The sequence below is a fragment of the Perissodus microlepis genome, chromosome 2 (genome assembly GCF_051167445.1).
Source record: "Perissodus microlepis isolate ML-2025 ecotype Zambia chromosome 2, ASM5116744v1, whole genome shotgun sequence".
In the NCBI taxonomy this organism is placed as follows: Eukaryota; Metazoa; Chordata; class Actinopteri; order Cichliformes; family Cichlidae; genus Perissodus; species Perissodus microlepis.
Genome location: NC_140462.1, coordinates 17,970,850 through 17,977,081, shown reverse-complemented (window position 1 = coordinate 17,977,081; position 6,232 = coordinate 17,970,850).

Below are 6,232 nucleotides of genomic sequence, written 5' to 3'. Positions count from 1 at the left end.
ATAACTGCTTCAATATTGTACTTTTATCTGTTTCCACATAGTTTATTTTGTTATCAAAAGTCTTATCAACAGTTTTCTTCCAGTGCGCTTGACTTTGCCGGTCAATCACGACCTTTGATGTTCTTGAAATGACCGTGGACATAGAATTTGCAAAGTCACAGTGGCATGACCTCAGAATGCAAATGAAGATATTCACTCGCAAAACAATCTCTCCTGCTGCATACAGAAATTGTGCAACACTTTAAATGTTCTCTTTACTTACACTGATCTTCACTGTTTTCTGAACACTGACTGTTTAAACCTAAAACCTAAAATAAACCTATGAAACCTATTTAAAAAATGTATTGTATGCTTCTTTGATACCAAAATAAGAATTGGAATCAGACCGTGTTTATCAAACCAAAGCCAAAAGTGTTTTTTTTTTTTTATTTGATTAAAGTTTTCTCTCGAGCATTCAATGCTGTGATGCTGTACATTCTCTTTAAAAAATGCAAATAATTAGTTTTATTCTACCTGCATGAAGGAATAGTAATTACAATATGTATGTATTCCACAAAATCAACCTACCTCTGAGAAACTGGTGCAGTGGGAAGGAGAATGTGATTATTATCTGCAGAGATGTTATCACGCCTATAAGGACTTTGTCCCCTAGAAGGGAAGCACTGTGGAATTACATTATGGGCTGAAGTTCAACTATACTTCCTGTACTTTCCCTGGAATTTGTGCTTGAGTTATCAGCCATGCTGGTCATGCACTGTGTGGATACCACTGTGTAACTTTTTTTTACAATGTATTCTCAGCAGCTTCCCATTTCAAATGAGTGCATTAATATTCTAGCTCATGTTTCTATTTTCCTCAGTTTTCTCCTTTCCTCTCTCATATTCATGTGGCTCAAAGCAGTCAATACCAATAAAGGATATAACTTTTTCATCTAGACATTTGCTTCTTTTTATGGCTTTATAGTGCTGACTTTATATTCCCATGTTCTCATAGATCCACATATCAGTACTGACTCTACCATCAGTGTCTTCTGCTTTTGGCCAGTGGAACAGTTGAAGGCTAAAGGCCTTGGTCAGGGGCATGTAGCCACCGGGATTCTCGGAGCCACAGTGTACATACAAATGAGACACGCACAAAAGAAAAATAAGACATGCACAGATGCTAAAGCTGAGGTTAATGCATAATGTAGGATTTGTGCATTACATATGAGAAGAGTTAAGAATGATTTGGCAACCTTAAGTCTTATGATCAGTTCATGTAAAAGCTGTCTTCATAATCTAGCTTGTATATGAAAATGTAATTTTTCTTGGGTTAATACTTCTTAACTTGGAACCTAATATTCTTATTTGCAAAGTATGCTTTTAATTTGGAGAGTCTTCAAGTATAATATAACTTTGCTGTCATGTCAGGGACTCGAGGCTTCTTTGCAACAATGTCATCCTCAATTAATTAACTTTTAATTTGACTGGATATATTTTTGTGAACATTGGTTGGCCCCAACAATAAATCAAAACTGAGGCTGGTCAGTCCATGATAAAAAAAAAAAATCACATACTTAAAAGATGTACAAGACTCCTACAAGGAAAATAAAAAACAACATGGCCCACAGAAAGTGGTGACCACCGCAATCTGTTATCCTGATTAAGGTCACAGTCACCTGTGGGGACTGTCAAGTTAGAAATGAGTAATTACCCATTTTTAAGTCTGTAAAAGGAAGAGTGCAGAAAAGTGTGTGGTGTTGTAAAGCCTTTTGTGCCGGTGCCCTGAAAGTCTTTTCAGTTTAATATTTGTCTGCACCCTTTTACAGGAAAGCTAGGAGTATATCCTGTTTTGTACTCATTTTCTGACTGCCCTGAACAATGGCCCTTTCTCAGGGTGAAGCTGCTGCGGATAGAGAGTCAAGTTGTTTACTGCTTGGTTTGTGCACACTAATTGCCATCCACTTATGCCTGTTTACACAGACAATCCACATCCCAAAGGGAGCAAACAGGAGCAACAAGTTCTGTTCCAATTTAGTAATCATTTGAAAATGTAGTTCCATGTTTGTTTGTGTATTTGTTCTTTTATTTGCAGTTCACAATAAGATGGTCTTCTTGTTCTTTGAAATATGGGATCCAGTAAATATTACTTACAAATACTGGATAAATGGTAAATGGACTGATTCTTATACAGCACTTTTCTACTCTCCTGGAGTATTCAAACCCCATTTACCCATACACACCCATTCACACAAGCACTCTAAGCTTTGTCAGTGCTTTAACATACACTCATACACATTCATGCGTATGATGGATGCATCGGAGAGCAAGTGGGGGTTAATATCTTGCCCAAGGATATTTGGCATGCAGAGTGGGGGAGCCAGGAATCGAACCACCAACCTTCCGATCAGCAGATCACCTCCTAAACTACAGCCAAGTACTGTCTTTATCAGGTCAACATTTTCATCCAGTATAATCAGCTTTTTTTCCCTCACCAGTAAATACTGCAAGAAATCATCGAGGATTCATCCTTCTGTTCCTCATCAATCTCAGCTACACTTTACTTAGTTGTTTCACTCTTGTCAGATCAGATTATGTATTTTGCTTTGGACCAGAGTAAATGCAGTGTCTGTGTCATTTGGATGATACACATAATATCGTCATGGATCTCATATTTTGGTTATATATATATATTAAGCATGCTAATCATACTCTGACCAATAGAAATTCAAAATGACATGAAGTGGGTGAATAAAGCACAATACAGAAAGCAATGAGCAACCACAAAAATAATGCATTACAAGGAGGAGCACCACAGCCAGCTCAACAAAAACATTTTAATCAGAATATAGCACCAAGTAAGTAAAACCTTTGGGACAATGAGCTGGTTAGTTAGTAGTAAAGTGGGTTGTAGTCAGGTTCAGCTGCTTTTGTGTGAGTGAAATAAAAACTCTTCCAAGATGTCACATGAATATATATCATTGGCAGATGGTTTACTGTGTCTACCAGCAGAGTCTCGAGACAGAGGAGAATATTTTATTTCTCTGGAAGAGCTGCACAGGGCCTTAGAAGGTCCTTAACCATCAGCAGGACCAGTATCTGCTTCTTTGTGCAAGAAAGAACAGGTTTAGCACTGCAGATCCATACAATATGACCAGGCCACTGGTGTGAATGTCTCTGATCAAATAATCAGAAGCAGACTTCATGAGGGTGGCCTGGGAGCTTGAGTGCTCACTGCCTGGCACTGTGGAGCCATATTGGCTGTTGCCATGGAATACCAGAACTGGCAGGTCTGCAAATGGCACCTTTTGCTTTTCAGAGAGCAGGTTCACCCTGAGCACGTATGACAGACGTGAAAGGATCTGGAGAAGCAGTGGAGAATATATGCTGCTTGTAACATAATTTAGTATGACCAGTTTAATGGTAGGTCAGTGATGTTTGGGAAGGGTTGTATACAGGAATTAAGGGCATTAACTGGCTCCCATGTTTACCTGAGCTACATCCGTTATGCATTATGTTTTGGTCCATTTGACACCGCCAGGTTTCACTTCAGACTTTCTTAGAGCTCAATGATGGGAGGTCTAGATCAGGGAGGAGATACCCTGGGACACCATCTTGCATCACGAGCATGCCTCGACACTGTCAGGCATACATGAAAGCAAACAAATTACTGAGTACCATAATAACATCTGATGTGTTTTCAAAGTTTTCCTTTAATTTTTTTTAGCAGTTTTAGAACAAACAACTGCTCTTTCCAAAAGGCCTTAAGAGCGACTGCTCCCTGCTCCATTTTCTGTGTGGGGGGAGGGGTACACAAGCATGTTTCTTGTGAATTATTTTTAACAACATTCACTGACATTAATGCATTCCCAATCCTCGTACCTCAAACAGGCTTTTGAAGGGGTGTAAAAAAAATTAGAGCTTAATAGTTAATGGGTTGGAACTGAAACTAGTTCTCAGAATGATAACAGGGCATATTTTCTTTGTTTATATTTGGCTTTGGTTTCCTGTAACGAATTGTGGTGGATTTTTGTGTGATATGTATAACTATGTAACTATATACACTATATATCTATGTGCACTGAACATATATATTTTAACTGTCTTAAGCGCAAGACATTTTGCTTCACCGAGGTTTATTAAGGTGGTACAGTAAAAGGGCAGTTAATGCTGTTGAGAGTTCGCCTGAATAATTTACTCTCCAGCTCCGGTGACTAACCTTCCCTAATACATACTCAACGTCTTTCATGCAGCACAACCAAAACAGTAACATTGCCTGAACACATCACGATAAAATATCATACGATATAATCACACACACACACACACACGCACATACTTTGAACTACACTGAAGTGTTTTAAGAACCTATGTAGTTATAAGATTATATATTGTAAAGATTTAATAATTAGGATTAATGTGTGACTTTTGACCATGTGTGACCTATTGTCAGAAGGCAAAGCACAGGGTTGACCTAAGGGTGTCCCTTTGGGCAGGGCCCTCAGCCAGAGCCCTGCCCGTACCCTGGCCTGTACCTGACCCCTGCAGCTGTGTTTGGGTGCGTGGGAAAGTTACCCAGCAGCAGGGGGCGGGGATACTGATCCCTATATATTAGGGGACCAGAGGACACCCCCAGCACTTTTTCCCCCTCTGCTGTTACTCTCTGTCCGTCTCTGTGTTGCTCTGCTGTCTGTGCTTAAGGCTGTACACCCCGGGGTTTGGCTTTGCTTGCTTTCTGCTACATAATTCTCTTGCTAAATGTCTGTATGTATTTTTCCTGCTCTTCATATGATTCAGTGTATTAAACTCTGTTCCAAGAATTCTACTCTTTTCCAGAGCATCTTTTTAAGTGTCTTGATTTTAATTGGATCTAAAAGGGTTGGATCTCCACATCGTTGGTGGGAGAAGGTTATCAGGATGGCTTCAAAATTTGCGACCACAGAATAACCTCACTCGTGTTGTCTTTATGAGTCATTCTAAAGAAACCCGAAACCCACAATCTGCCTTCTCAACAGGCAAGATCACATATGACATAAGTATCCTAGAATGGGCTGTGAACTTTGGAACATGTATAACGTGTTTTTTATAAGAAGCTCATACCAGCTGTAAGGCATGGTGTTGGGTATGTTATGTTTTCAGCTGTTTCCTTTAATTGGGGGTCTTGGAGGCATAGCAAGCTCCCCATTTCAGATACTGTATCAGTATTCTATTATTATGTTGGATAGAATTTTGCATTATACCAAAATGTGCATGAAGACCATGCATGAAGCATGAAGGCATTTTCTCTGAAAATTAAAGTTAAACCATAATAGCACTAAGTAATGCCCCAACAAAGAAGCATTAAATGCATTATGGAAAGGTCTAGTCTAGGGACACAAGTAAAAAAGAAATATTTAAATCCAGCTTAAATATTTGGGGGGATTTGAAGATGGGGAAACATGTAAACTATACCCTCAGACCTGAACCTCAGTGGATTAAATATTATTTGCGTCACAGATAAAATCTGTCGATATTGTTTTTGAATGAATTATTTTATACTTGTTCTAGTCCTCGATTATACTGCTTTTATATTGGATTGTAGTAACTGTTTCAAAGAGGATGGATCAAACATTTGCTTATTCAAATATGTCACCAAAGCTAACAGTTTCCATGGAACCCACTGACTCTTTCACAGGAGAGTACTGTACGAAGAATTACTGAAAGAGGGTGAGTGTGGCTCTATTGATGGCTGTGTTGTAGGTGTTTCACAGAAACAAACAAATCAACACCTTGAACATTCATGAGCCTCGGGAAATGCATAAAGTGCTTGACATCAGGAAGTCTGCCATATGTTAAACATCTGGGAAATGTATATTCTTGGAGAAAGTCATAAAATATCTTTCAGTAAATGTAAGCCCATAAAAGTAAGACTGAGGCAAATACTTGATTAATTCTTGTTTTCGGGCTAGATTTTAGAATTAACAACTGTTCTTTCTAAAAAGCCCAATTTGTTTTCAAGCCAAATAAAAGCCTCTGCTGTAGAATCTTGCTGCAGTTTACCATACAAATCATCAAAGGTTGCTCTTGCGTTGCAGTTTATATTAATAGTATCCTTACAGATTGTTATGGCAGCAGGATGCGGGTTGTCCAAGTTTGACAGACGCATACCTTGGATCCAAACCGGTCTTGTCTTGCTTTTTTACATGTATATGCATGTCATGGCTCTCGTGTATACGCACTAGTCTCTTTGTTAGATAAACATGTTCAACTGTTTG